The sequence below is a fragment of the Pinus tabuliformis genome, chromosome 8 (genome assembly GCF_031772625.1).
Source record: "Pinus tabuliformis cultivar Carrire ecotype Pingquan chromosome 8, CPIR1, whole genome shotgun sequence".
Taxonomy (NCBI): Eukaryota; Viridiplantae; Streptophyta; class Pinopsida; order Pinales; family Pinaceae; genus Pinus; species Pinus tabuliformis.
Window position 1 is genome coordinate 1,331,245,854 of NC_142294.1, and position 14,827 is coordinate 1,331,260,680.

The 14,827-nt window shown below is 35.6% G+C and overlaps 1 pseudogene; it reads right to left on the reverse strand.

Annotated features, from left to right (window-relative positions):
* Positions 1-2,437: 2,437 nt before the first annotated feature.
* On the reverse strand, positions 2,438-12,778 carry LOC149240383 (uncharacterized; annotated as a pseudogene).
* Positions 12,779-14,827: the final 2,049 nt, after the last annotated feature.

The window sequence follows — 14,827 nt, forward strand, 5'->3', positions numbered from 1 at the left end:
TTTTCAGCCCTAGGTAGTCTCCAATCAATATTATCATATCATTCATTGGCCCTTTCTAGATTGGAACCATATTAAGGTATTTCTTTATGTCTACTATAATATTTTTGAACTTTTCCCAAACATGGCTCTCAATGTTTTCCTTTTCTTTCTGCTCTTATGCAAGAAAATTGAACCTTAAATTAGGAGGAAACATCAATCATGATGGGACCTTTAAATGTTGTTACAACTTACACTTCCCCTTCCCACGAAGGCTATAAGGGTAGTTTTAACTATAATGTGTGGTCACAATATACTCCCCAAAGAGAAGGGTACCAATCTGAGTTGCTAGTTCATCTAAAAACAATTGGAAAATCATTTTATAGAATTATTTCCGCATCCTTGGAAATGTATTGTTTTCTACTCCTTATTAAAGAAAACAAATTCTTAAATTTGAAGGAAACACCAATCATGATGGTATCTCTATACATCATTACAACCTACACTTCCCCTTCTCACGAAGGCTAGAAGAGTAGTTTTGACTGCAATTTGTGGTCACAATATACTCTTGAAAGAAAAGGCACTTGATACTAATTGAGTTGCTAGTTCATACAAAAACTATTGGCAACACATTTTATAGAAATATTTTCGTATCCTTGGAATGGGACATTATATCTTGCAGACCAAAGAAAATATGGCAATAAAAGAAAAAACCAAAATCATCTCCCTTTTTCTGACAGAAAGTTGGGTCATCAAACATTGCAACTCTCTAATGGATGGGCCTCTCAAGGAGACCATGGAACTTTTGACCAATCTGTTTTGCATAGTTGTTTGGAAAAGTGCAAATCCCAGAAAATGTGTCCTGATATTTTTCTAATATTGTGAAAACCCATATATTAAAATTTATTTTTAAAGGTTTCTGGATTTTTTTTTGTAGGGTATATTTCTTTGAAACAATGAGTACATAATTGTACTGTGTTTTTTGTTGGGAAATTAAATTTAGGCATTTTAACTGAAGATAATTATTGATCTTTCAATTATTCTCTTCCTTAAGTGATGCAAAGTAAAATGAACAAGAGAAGTTATATTTCTGGCAATATGTGCATCTGACCAATTTGTGGAAATTTGGAAAAGTTTTGGTACCATATGTTGTGTCAAACACCATAACTGGTATCCCTATAAAATATGCTAAGGAAACTCCAACTTTTGATTGTTAAATTGTTATTTAATTCTATATGACATTAGTTTGATAGAGGAAACTTCATTTTGATGCTTCATGGAAATGGTTAGAACTTTTCTTGTTAAAGTCATAGTTAATTTGCCTCTCTCTTTGTCCATGTATGTGTGCATTCCTTCAGAGCATATGGATTTATTTAAACTTCTAAGTTTCAATGCCATAGGATTTTTACTTATATTTTGAGCCTTATTCTATTAATGATTCCACATCTTTGTTTCTTTTTCATGATTCTTGGATTCACACTTTTTGCTTGTGCTTATGTTTGTTCAGATTGCTTGGCATTAAAAAGTTGCAGTCCAATTTGACATTCAACATTCTAGATGTGGTATTTTTTATGTTACAAGTGGCATTGAAACCAGTTTCTTTGCAAATTAGATGTTAAATGAGACCCAAGCTATAATGCTGCTCGTTGATAGTGGAAATCCCTTAAACGCTATCTTTATAAAACTTGCAAGTTTTTCTCAACAAACCCCATGTGTTTCACCTGTAAGCTCTCGTTGAGCTCCATACCAAGGACTTATTTATCTCTTCAGACTTCTGGCGAGACTTCTGAGGTGGGTACTCCTCCCATACCCTTGGCAGACGGTCCAAGCCATCTTATCTCTTCATACTTTTGGTGAGACATCTGAGGTGGGTACTCCTCCCATACCCTTGGCAAGCGTTCCAAACCATCACCAACTGCTCCATAAGTTACAAGCTCGTAAGGCTTCCTTGTTAATCGAATTATGGTTTTATTTTCATTCCATTGGAATGTTGAGGCCATGTGACAAGAAAAGGTTTATAATTTTATTTATTATATTACAGGTTACTATGCCCATGATTCCCAGCCTTCAGTAGCACATTGCCCTCTTTGCTACAACTTACTCAGCCCAAAGCAAACCCACTTTACCAATCAACATTGAGCTTGCATTTGATCCACCAATATCCATAATGTAATATTTTCTACTCAATGGATTACTACCTCATACATTCCATGACCTAGGTTGTTTACACTATTTTTATTCAGAACACTGAAATCTAAGTAAACTAGAAATTTGTTAGTAAAGCATTCTCTTAAACGCTCAACACTTTTGGTACAAAAATGAAGCATAGAAAATAATTTCAATAACCAACTAAGACATTAATCTCTGCAGAGCTTTTTATCAATCTATGCATTTAGCCCTTCAACTTCTTGATCTCCAAGCTCAAAGCAAACTGAATTTGAATGGGAGAAAGATATATTTTTCAAGCTAGTAAAGCACATACTATCCAACTTACTACAAGGTACATATTGATTCTCCAGTGCACCCCATGCAGCGTGACTACCATGGATTTCTTGGGTGATTTTCCCTTTGCTTTGATGGGAAAATCTCCACATACATCCGCACCCAAGTACTGAGATCTTTGCATAACCTCGGAGGCATTGATGCACAAACCTGAGTTCCCCTTCAAGTCTATGTTCTTACCTAACCTATGCAAAAAATATGAAGAGAAAGGGAGTGCCCCTGACAACATGTTACCACTCAAATTAAGGTGGTACATGTGAGAATATTACCTATAATGGAAGGAATCATGCTTGACAACCTGTTGTTCTCCAAATTCAAAGATCTTCAATTCAAAAGTTTGTCATAAGCCACATGTATTGAACCAAAGTACCCGGAACTAGCAGGCCTAAGCTCTTGAGCTTTCTGAACTTTCCAAGTTCAATAGGAAATGGAGAAAAAAATGGATTATTATCTATTATGAAGTACTGGAGGCTTTTTAAACTTCCCAACGAAGGAAGGAATCTGCTTGTAATCTTATTGTTGTTGAGAGCTATGAACTCCAAGTTTTTCAAGTTCACAAGAGTTGCAGGAATGTGGCCTGTGAGGGAATTAGAGCTCAAATCCAGCTTCTGCAATGTCCTTAGATTTCTAAGGGATTCTAGAATGGGTCCTCTAAGATTTTTGTAGCTTAAATCAAGCCCCAACAAGTTTCTTAAACTCCCCATTCCCTGAGGGATTTGTCCCTTGAAAGAATTATAACTCAAATCTAAAATTAAATGCATGAGACTATTTAGCCTCCCCACATCTGTTAGGATGCTCCCATGAAGATTTTTCTAAGAGTGTGAACACCTTTCATCCCCTCAAGCTACCAAAATCCCTAAGAACTTCAGCAGTCAGACCCTTGTTAGCACGCGGGCTCAACTGCCCCAAATTGGGGGCCAACTTACAAAAAGCCAAAGGAATTGTGATGTTCTAATGCATGAAACACTGGATCATAAAGAGCTTGAAAATTTAAATTGGAAACAAATCATTTTCCTGCATGAAAGATTAGGTTTGTAACCAAAATTAAGCCTGGAAACATGCAATAAATTGTTGTTCCCTTGTTTTCACTCCAAGCTCTGCCATGTTCCTTTTACATAGAGACATGGATAGTTTTTTCTCCATTTTCATCTGTAGATGTAGATTCCATTACTTCAAATAGAGCTTATGTTTCCTTAGGATTCATCTTGGCATTGGAGACCTGTTAATCTGCCTGGCCTCCATGATTTTTATGATGTGTTGCTCCATGAATTCTTACCAATAACAACAAAAACATGCTCACAGTGCATTTATAAGGATACATTGAATGTGCCAGAGAAAATAGATATACCAATCTGAGAAACAAATCTAGTGCCTATAATGTGTCGTGTGGATTGGGATGTTAGAAAGCGTTGGATAAATGTTTACATCTTGTGAGGAGGTGATAGAGAATCCCAACGATATTTGGAGGGAGACTTCAAAACTACTCAGTGTGTATCTTCCTGCGATGCAAGGGTTGTCTTTGGCAGTTGCAAGATCAATGATGCTTTAATCAAATAAATTAAAAAATCAAATCTTTTATCATATCTTGTCATATTTTACCAACATATCTACTATTGAATCTTTTATCATATCTTCTGCATATTTTTTGTATGCAATGAATCTTATGAGACTCCTAGTTTAAATTATAGTCATACTAAAACAACTAATCACAAAAAATATTATACAACAAAGATTATTTGTGGATTATCTTGCAAGTTGCAAATAAATTATTCATAGAGTTGTAGTTGGCCTTCTTATTTCTCTTAATTTATAGTGGGTCCATCTTTAAGCCACCACATGTCAATCTTTTATGTTCTCCTCATACTTTTATTTTCTTAAACAATATGTCTATATAGGATTTTTATTCAAGTATGATTTAATAACTACAAATGGCAAAAATTTGTTGTTTTTGGTTTATCTAGTAAGTTGTATTTCTTCTAACGTGTTTTGTGATTTTTCAGAACTGTGAGCATGAAGTTGTTGGAGGAGATGATCCCTCAAAAGTTAAATGTAACACTAACAACATAATGAGGTTATCATGGGCGTTGGTACATTCACGATGTCCTACAGATGTTAAAAGAGGGATAACAATGTTGGAAGGTAGGTGATTGTTCTTAGCTTAAAGTTCTCTAGGATGCAAAGTTGCAAACTATTGCTGCACTTTTCACTTAATGTTTTGCATCAATCTACTTTTCTTGAAGTCAACTTGTTGGAATCATTCTTATGTCTGTGATCTAGATCTAGACAAATCCTTTTGATTCTCTTAATCTCTATGGAAGACTGAAATTCCCTTATTTTATTTTATTTTTTCTTTATGAAGGCATGCATCATATATTACCTTATTGCGAAGAAAGATACATCAAGTTATACATAAGAGTAGCAATAAATACTCTGAGCAGTGGCTAAATAGGCATCCCCTCTTCATATATACCGAGAGTGGTGGTATGTCAACCTTCTGCCCAATATCTAGAAAGCTTATATCTTTGGTAAAGATTCTTATCTCAAGATAGAACTAAATTTCTAGTGCGATGACCAAAGTGATGCAACCATTCCCACAAGTATGGGGTCCCTCAACAAGTCTCAAAAGATAAACTTGACAGATTCAGACTTGGTTTATTGTAAAACCATTTCCGATCCTTCTAAATTCAAACCTGAGCATTCAAATAAATATTGAAGAAAATATATCCAGGTAGAATCTTGCATAACTAACAAAATGCTTGTTTCTTTGCAATAACAATTGTTACGATTATTCACCACTCTTTTCTTCAACCAAAGGCCATATTGTCCCACAAATACTAATATTCTTTCTTGTAAAGGGAAATGTCTAGATGAATATCTCTACCAAATATGGGTTATTTATTGTCCTATTGAACTCCCAATGTGACTTGGATACTTTACTCATGTCGTCCAAATCATTTTTGGGAATAACTAAACCTATGAGGTTTAAATCTCTAGCTCCTCCTACTTCATCGCTTGTCTTAAAAGGGCCTTTGATACTGCCCACATGATCAACATTTCTAAAATGGCATGAAATTAGAATTTGCCAAGGGCCTTCCCCTCCAATGGTTCTTATATTTGTTCAACTATATGGACTATTACATAACTCAAATATCAGTTAAAATTTATAATCAAGAACCCCTTTCATTCCTTCTATGTTTTCCTAATGGAAACTCTTCAAAATTCATCTAATTTTCTTTAGCCAGACATCGATGGAGTGAAGGCAATAACAGTAGAATTAGATCTTCTGTTGTCAAACTTCTATTAACTATGTTAACGTTCCAATTAGTGGAAGATATCTACGATACATTTTCTGGAGTTCACTTTCAAATCTACATAGCATCGATCTCCACTAGTCAACTAGTGACACATCATATGAAGTCAATCTAGAAATCCATCTTGACGAATTGTGAGCACTTCTATCTTACCGACAACATTACTTGTTGCTTGAGAAAAAGTTTCAAGGCACTGCATTGTTCTTTCAACTAAACCTTTTGTATGTTTTGGCTTGAGTGCAGAGCCAATAAAGTGCATATTAAGAATTTAGCTCTTTAATAAGGAAGATTGCCCTAATTTGACCTTGAATCTGTGTTGCTTTATTAGGAAGTGTGCATCCATCTTACCTCTATATCTAGGGAGAAACCTACAAATTCTTCCCAATTCCTCCTTATTATTATTGTGACAGTAATCCCCCCCCTGTTATAGACATTTTTGGGCACTGCAACCCCAAGCATAAAATGTCCATAAACCAAGGGCTCCTAAGTCCCTAAAAGTGTTGTTCTAACCCCTAAAGGAACAAGGTCAACTGATTACAGCTTCTCCCAGAAGTTCTCCATGAAAAACTGCTTAGAACTAGTGAAAACAGGATCATTTCAGCTGCTTCATAGGCAAAGTGTGTTGCATCTCACCTAAGTACACTCTGTGGGTGCGTTGCATTTCAAAAAGCCCTTCTATGGGGTGTGATGGGTGAGAAGTGACAAATGGCAGTGTCAATCCGCGAGGTGGAGAGGCATGGAATCTTCCAGAAACTTCTCCTGTGACACTTGCCTCTCTGAATTCGAACAAGGATGAGTAAGAGATCATCAATCTCCAAGTGGAAGCAAGAACTATCAGAGGGAAGACACTAATCAAATCAAAAGCTGACTCATCTCCCTTACAGATATCTATATATGGATCCCTCATCCCAGAGATCCAGGAGGCTGGAATTTTGCATCTTGTAAGGAATTGTTGTTGGTTTCTTGAGACAACATCATAGTGTTGGGTGATCTAAGCTTTGTATGAGGTGAAGAAGGGCTTACTTGCTGAGAGGATGATGTTGGGTCAGAACAACTGGTTGTAACTCCCTTGGCTCTTTCTTGATTATCAATAAAAGCTATTCAAGTTTTCCTCCATACTCTTGTGTCATTTATGTTTTATGCATTTGTATGGTCAATTTACATCTGATCCTAGATTGTTTATGATTATAGATCCATGTTCTTGTATAGTGTTATGCTACTTTGATCCTACAGGTACTCTGTGAAGCTTGGTGTACAAGGAAGAAAGTAGCGAAGGACTATCAGGAGAGAGAGGAATCGAACTAGGAGATAAGCGCAAGACAGAGGTTGGTCTCCTTTGTTCTTCTCTCATCTATATTTCATAAAGGAAAAACAAAAGTAGCTTTACTTTGTTTGTTTCTAAGGTAGCTACCACACCTTAGTGGGATAATCAGTTCTGTGTAGACACTTTTCCCTGTAACACCCCCTGAAAATAATTTGTTCAAGAAAGAATAGAGGTCTAACTGAATTTTCTTGAACTCCTACATAATAGAAAATTTTCCAGCATAATAGAATGGGCGGCACCCCATATCAAATATTCCCTTCCTTCTCTTTAAGAATCCCTTGCATTCCATGATATTAAGCTAATAAATCCTGAAGAACCTTAGCGTCTCGTCTTGTGCCAATTCTATCTTTATCCCATTCCACCATATTGAAACCTCCTTTCATAATCCACTCAATAAGAGGAAGAAATTGCAATATGTAGCTTTGAAATTTCATCTAACTTATGGAATCACTAGTTGTATAAATTGAGAAAAGAGGCCAAACTATCCAAGAAATCACCACAATCCAATGACATGTTTGAAATGGGTCCCTCTATTTATAATATGAGGTATTAACCAAGGACCAAGTCTATAAATAGAAGAAAATCCAACCCAACAGAATTGATGGAACTCCAAATATCATTTTCCTTTCCCAGAGATACTAAGATTTTGAACAAACTGGGAAACAAATATGGAATTTTTGTACTCTTTTGTCAAATGTCATATCTACCCAACCATGAGGAGACATGTGCATGATAGAATCCTCACCTCTTATGTTGAATATTTATCTTTGAAAGTATTATTGTTTCTGGATTATTTTAAGTTAGTGTCTCGATCATGCTCAATAAGGGATGACCTTTTTCAATGTCTCCTTTGTTAGTGTCTTGATCATGTTCAGTAAGAGATGACCTTTTTCATCATATGCAGAAGATAAGACTACACTAGACAAAGGGATATGATGACAACATATACCTCGATCATGTGACAAAAACTTAGATCTCGACCACCTTCATAAGCATGCCTTGAATCACATTTCAGACTAGGTCTCAGCCTAGTTGTTTCTCCCAACCAACATCTTGATCTGTAAAGATTGATTTTGAGGCATCTCTAGGTCTCATCCTAGACTCATAATCATATAGAGTGCCATAGCATCAATATAGTAGATATTCACATCCTTTCTAGGTCTCAGCCTAGACTTCTTGGGCAAGAGTAGCATAGCTCTGTATCTCTTCTAGGACTCATCCTAGAAGGACTCAATAGTGGAGATATACTGGGGCTTCACTACTCCTTTCTACATCAAGTCACGAAAGTGGTGATACTTGATGCCAGTATGCTTTATCTTATGATAGAGCACTAGATTCTCATATAGATTCTCAAAACAAACCAACGAGCAATTGCTTCATAAGTCCTTGCACATGCTGCCATACACCCTACCTTAGTAGAACTAGGTGCCACAAAACATTGATTCTTCTCATCATAGGAGAGCCAAAACTAACCACTAGTTGTGCTTTTTCTATCATCGGTAATTCTAAGTTAATTAGAGAATCTTTGCAACCCAATTAGCTGCCTACACATGATGATCATAGGCTTGCAATAGAATCTTGATATCATTCTTCCCTGGCCCAATGGAAACTTTAGACTTCCAATTCCAAATAGGGCATTAACCCAAGATTCTTCTTATTTAGTTCAACAACCAACTCTTTCATTGGGGAGTCAAACACATAGAGAAGCAGATTCCCAAGTTCATCCATCACAACCTTGATATGGAGGTTGGAATTAGTTTTACTAAGCCTTGATAGGTATGCATCATGGAACTAGGGTTTCCATAAACAATTTACCCTAGGGATTAACCCATAAGCCCTAACCCTAATCCTTAGGGTTTACTGATTAGCTAGGGTTTTATATCCAAACCCTAGATCCATACAAACCCTAGAATCATAGTCCTAAGGTTGTATCCATAAACCCTAGATTTTTCTTATTCTGACACACTTAGGGTTTATAAACCCTAAATTATAAACCCTAGATATTCAACCTAGGTATTCAATTTTGATTATCCAAAACCCTAGGGATTTTCTAAGACATGCAATCTTTAAACCCTAGATCCTTGCAAGCAAAATATACATTATACAACAAAATCAATATTGCAACTTTATCACGTGAAGTACTTTTATCAAAAGTTCCAATTAGTGGATTTTAATCAAGAGTTCCAATTAGTTACAATCATGCTAGTTTTGGTCAAGTGGTAAATCACATGGGTCAAGGAGGCTTATCTTGTTTAGTTTCCTTGATTAGAAATCTTATTTTTTCCTTCATTTATAGTGCATGGTATGAGGAGCTATTTTAATTTTTTATGGTTGAGAAGAGTGTTTTTTGGAAATGGCTTCATTATACTTTCTATTTTCTCCCAAAATTAAAGTGCATAGGCTTGGAAAGGCTTTGTTGGGAGACTTGTTGATTTTTGGTGTCTATGATTAGTATTCAAAGATGGAGAAAAATTAAAATAATTAAATTTAAATGGTCATGTCAGCCCAACACAAGGAGACGTGCCCCTTGGGCACATCTAGACCACTATAAATACAAACTCGGCCTCCTGCAATTGGATATCAATTCAAAACACTAAAATACACCAGTTTTTTGTTCACTTGTGCGAAGGAGGAGGAGGATAAGTAGACCGAAGTCTTCTGATGTTTGAACAGCATTGACCACTGTTTGAACAAAATTATGACGTTGTTTGACTAAAATTATGAGGTCATTTGACCAAGTTTTCTGAGTCTTTGACTGAGTCTGTAATGGGTAGTTTGACTACATTTCTGAGGCAGTTGACCAAGATTTGTTATGGGAAGTTTGACCAAGTCGTTGTGCTAACCAGGTTTGACTTGTGGGATTATCTATGGTATGTTTGACCTAATTTGACTTATGAATATCATATTATACTTTGTTGAACTGAGGAATTTCTCCTAGAAAATGTTGTTGGGTTGTCTTCCAAGGTTGGGTTTCCCAAAAAAAAAAATTGTGTCTCCTTGTGTGCATGGTTGTCTCTTTATGATCCTACTTTCATTATTACATTACTGTTGAGATTTCTATGTATAGTTGCTTAATGATGTATGTGACATAAGTAAACTTAATTAAATAAATCATTGCAAGTAATTATCAGATTACAAGATCAGAATTCACTTAAGAAAATCGACGAGACTCATGTAGTTTATGTATCCTATTTTTAGCAAAGAGATAGAGTGCATGACTTGGTGTAGATTTATACTTGCTTTATTTTGACTTATGATCCTTTTATTGCCTCTTTCTCCCTTATTGAGAGGAGCCATCTTTAGCATATTGCACTTTCTACTTTTATTGACAGCTGCAATATTTTTGTATATTCCTATGCCTATTTTGTAAATGTGGGAGGAGTATAGTGAAGAGAGATAATATGTTATTGACTAGTGATTTTGCTTGAATTCTAGTCACTTAATACTCTTTTTTTAATTGTAATGATTGTGAGAGTGTAGAGTAGAGGTAGAGGTTTCTTGCATTGTGTTCACATGATTTTATCCCTAAACACTAGGGCCCAAGGCTCTTCAGAAGTGGTGGAACACCCTCGGGAACTCTTGTAGGTGAAATTGGTATCCCCTACACAAACCTTGTACCTAATACCTTGGAATTAAAGGGGTAACATCTATTCAAAAACTATATCTCGTTGGTTTATGGTGTCTTTTGTGTTACTTTGATTTTTTGAATTGATTGATAGCAGGAAGTACTCCCATGTAGTTAATTTTTTACTCTCTATATCCCACAAGCTTGAACGCATTTAGGTCACTACTCATAATTTTGTTATTTACACGATTTTATTACTTTTATGCATGCATATTTGTCCCTTTGGGAGCATATTTTTGTGTTTTCACCGCAGACTTACACATTTCCCAATGTTGATATAAATATTTAGATGTAAATTTGAAATTTGGTTTGTTCTTTAATGTTAAGTGCAGATTCCAGGTCTATTATTTTGAGCCAAAAGAACAAATAAATAGGATAGGCATGGTATGCCAATGACTGGATTATAATCCACCCTCAGCTCTCCCTCTGCCACAGAGGTTTTATGAATGAGATCATGACCTAGGAGAGCAAAAATCGAAGTGAATTATGGCAAGCTTTTATTATAGTTTGGCAGTGTGTTGTGGTCTTTAGAGTTCACTCTTCACTCAAGAATTGCATAGGGATTCCCCTCACTGGCTAGCAAGCACTAACTAAAAGTGCAGGGAGATTGTGTGAGGTGATAATGTACATTCTCAGGATACCATGTATCCCTTCTAGTTTCAAGTGTACACATGGGGGCTTAGGCTCTATTTCTATGTGAAATGCATCTCAATAACTCATGGAAACATCTCCATTTCACTATTAACTTGAGCATAAGGAGGGGGATTCACTAGTATTAGTATTTATGGCTCTGCCCAATTAATCACTTGTCACAAGTTCATAAGCAAGTAGGAAGAATTACAAAAACCCTTTATCAGTATTGATTTCTCTTCCCAGTTAATCAGTTGTCACAAGTACAAAAGCAAGTAGGAAGAATTACAAAACCCCTCCATCAACCACCTCTCCTCTCTATTTTTTTGAGGTCATACACCAATGGTGGAATTCTGAGGTGAAAAAGAGGATCTATACTTCATAGCCTCACTTGGAAAAGCCTCTGTTGGGTGTTATGTAAAAGGAAATACCCATGCCTCAAAGTGGAAATAATTAATAGGATAACATATATGACATCAACAGTATGCATAGACAAAATTTGAATATCTTTGTCCATTTTTTATTTTAGAAAATTCCATTCTCTACCCTTTATAAAAGGATAACTCAATAAGAGAGTAACTCAAAAAGGACATTGCAGTAAGTAAATCATTGACTTACTAATTTACATTATGTTCATTGAATATCACTTTAGTCTTATCCAATGAACTAGATGTAAAGACAATGAACTAATCATTGGATTACTAGATGGTGTTTAGTATTTTCCATTACAATCTGAAGAAACTTCAACTACCTTGAAATTGGGTGATTGACTCCCTAAATCTTGTAGATTAACACCTTTCAAACTTTGTTATAATCTTAAACTATAAAGTGCCTTTAGTTTTGTGACCATAGCTATGTGTAACTGACTATTGGCATTTTTCACAATCATTCCAATGTGCTTGAGATATCTTTCTAGAGTTGTCTTCCTAAATCACCTTTCGGATGAGCATAGGCAAAGTAGCATTTCCCACTAAACATAGATTCATTTAGTGCACAATGGAATCTCTTTAGTTTTCCATATAGGTCTCCATAAAGTTGATTGCCAAGTAAGTTTGGGATATAGACTATTTGAGGATTTTATAATATTCCTTTACTTGATCTGAGGATTTTTTTTCAAGGCAAAAAGGGCTTATTTCTTTCTTCTTCACCTTTCAACAAGGATGCAACCTTGCCAAAATGTGTAGAAACTTGTTTTGAAGATGATCCTAAATCTAGTGATGAAACAACCTGCTTTTCTAACAGAATAACTACCATTGTCTTCTCAGCATCAATTCTTTGTTGCTCAATGAGTTGAAACTTCTCTATAAAATCACATACCTTAGCTTGTGTAATTGCCTCAATCTCCATAGTTTTCTTTAACACAATTTCTAGTGCCTTCTTATCAACTCGTAGAAAAGACATTTCCTCCATATTTTCCTTCACAAGAGAACCAAATGTTTCTACTTTTGCATTTTCCCTTGATTCTCAAGATTTCCAATACTCTTCAAATGTAGAAAAATCAGACAACAGTGTCACAAGAGCACTGAATTTGTTAGAGACCTGAACTTTCTTTGCATGGATTTGATTGGCACACTTTTATATTGTGTCAATCTCCCATTTTTATGAGCAATTTCTTGTTTCAGAGACTCTGATTCCTTTCTAAAAAAATCCATCTCATTGTGAGATATCTCTATCAAGCCCAAGTTGTCAACTACTTGAGTAATATTTGTTATCCTCTCTTATGCAAAAGTTAGCTTGGATCTTGCCAAAGTTATTTCCTGTTGAAGCATTTTCTCCCGATTGACAATTAGATCTTTGTCCCTCGGTAGTTTAGAACCATTTTCAGCCCATTTGTATCTTTCATCACTTGAGAGATGGCCTAAATATTATTTATTGTGTTCAGATTCTTGAAGTCTCATTTCTAGATGTTCAAGCTCTAACTGCATAGCCTAAAGATTTTTCTCATTTAATGCAATACTAAAGAGAAGCTCTGTAACCTATCCCTGAATTAAATCCAGATTAATTTCAAACTTCTTTTCCAAGCTTGACATCCATCTCTTCAAATAGTTTTTGCACCTGTTGTTCATATTTTTACAAGGATTTAAGCTTCTCTCCAATCCATGCATGCAAGTTGGGAAAAAGTGCATCAAAATTCCATATATTTGCTACAGAAATTTCCACTATGATTGCTTCCCTTGAGTTCCCCACATATGCGCCTGCAGAAACTGCCACTATGATTGCTTCCCTTGAGTTCCGCACATATGCGGCTGACTCATTTTCAACTGCCAATGACTGGAGTTCATCATATTGGTTTATTGGAAGACAAGAATCAACATTATTTGATGAGTCCTTGCTTATGTTTAATTCATCCACTTGTTGAACAACTTTCTCAGTCCCCTTTACCATATCCTCATTATTTTCTATTAGGTTCTTTAGCATGGACTTGAGATCCTCTATCTCCCTGGAGAAAAGTGTCCTCTCTTGTGTGGAATTTTCCAGTTCTTGACTAGTTTTATATAATATTTTCCTCATCTTATCATTATCATTTGCAATTTCCTCATAAATTACTAGTAGTTTCTCATATTCACAACCATTTCCATCATTTTCAATTGGAGTTCATCCGCCTATTTTGTCAAAAAGGTAAAGATTCTATCAGAGTCTAAATTGTCATCCATGTTTTTCCCAAAGTCAGGTTGCTCCTTAACACCCACTGCACCTCCCTTGTGGGTAAAAAATATACCATGATGAATCTTAGAAATATGAATGTCCTTTTCTTCTCCTTGCTGCTTCACTTCCTTGAGACCTTCACTTTCTTTTGTGACAGAAGAACAAAAGGAGATCCTCGATACAATAGGAAGACTTCTGGCAATGTCATGGCTTCTATTTCCTTTCAAAATATATATATTCTCAGCATGCTTCAGAGAATCTATGATTTGTTGCCTTCTGCCACAACTATACTAATACATTTATCTCAAATATAGCTTTCTCATGCATCTTAAATAATTTTCCATTCTCTTGAGACATCCTCCTAAGCTCTGTTTGAAGATTTCAAATCTCATCAATCATTTCATGTTATCACAATTCTAATTTATTCTCTGGATGCTCTGACTTAACATCAGAGGAGGCAAACACAAATCCAGTTTGTGACATATTCCCATTATTTGATGCTCCTAGTGTTCCCCTTGTCTCCTCTTGATGTCCATCATCTTTCATGCCAAATTTCGAATATATTTTACTATCTTCCAACTGTATCCTTAGTTCATTGGAAGCCTTTTTAGGCACAATCCCCATTTCTATTTGTCCAGTCTCGTTTCTCAATTCTTGAGATTCTATAATGCCCCTTATAGTTTCATTTAATTTAGTGGAAGCCTTATTCTATACAATGTCTTTCCATAGTTTCCTAATGTCATCCTTTTCTAGCATTTCTCTCATACATGTCAATTAATCTTTCATTCTCTTTAGTTATCTCCTTTGATTTCA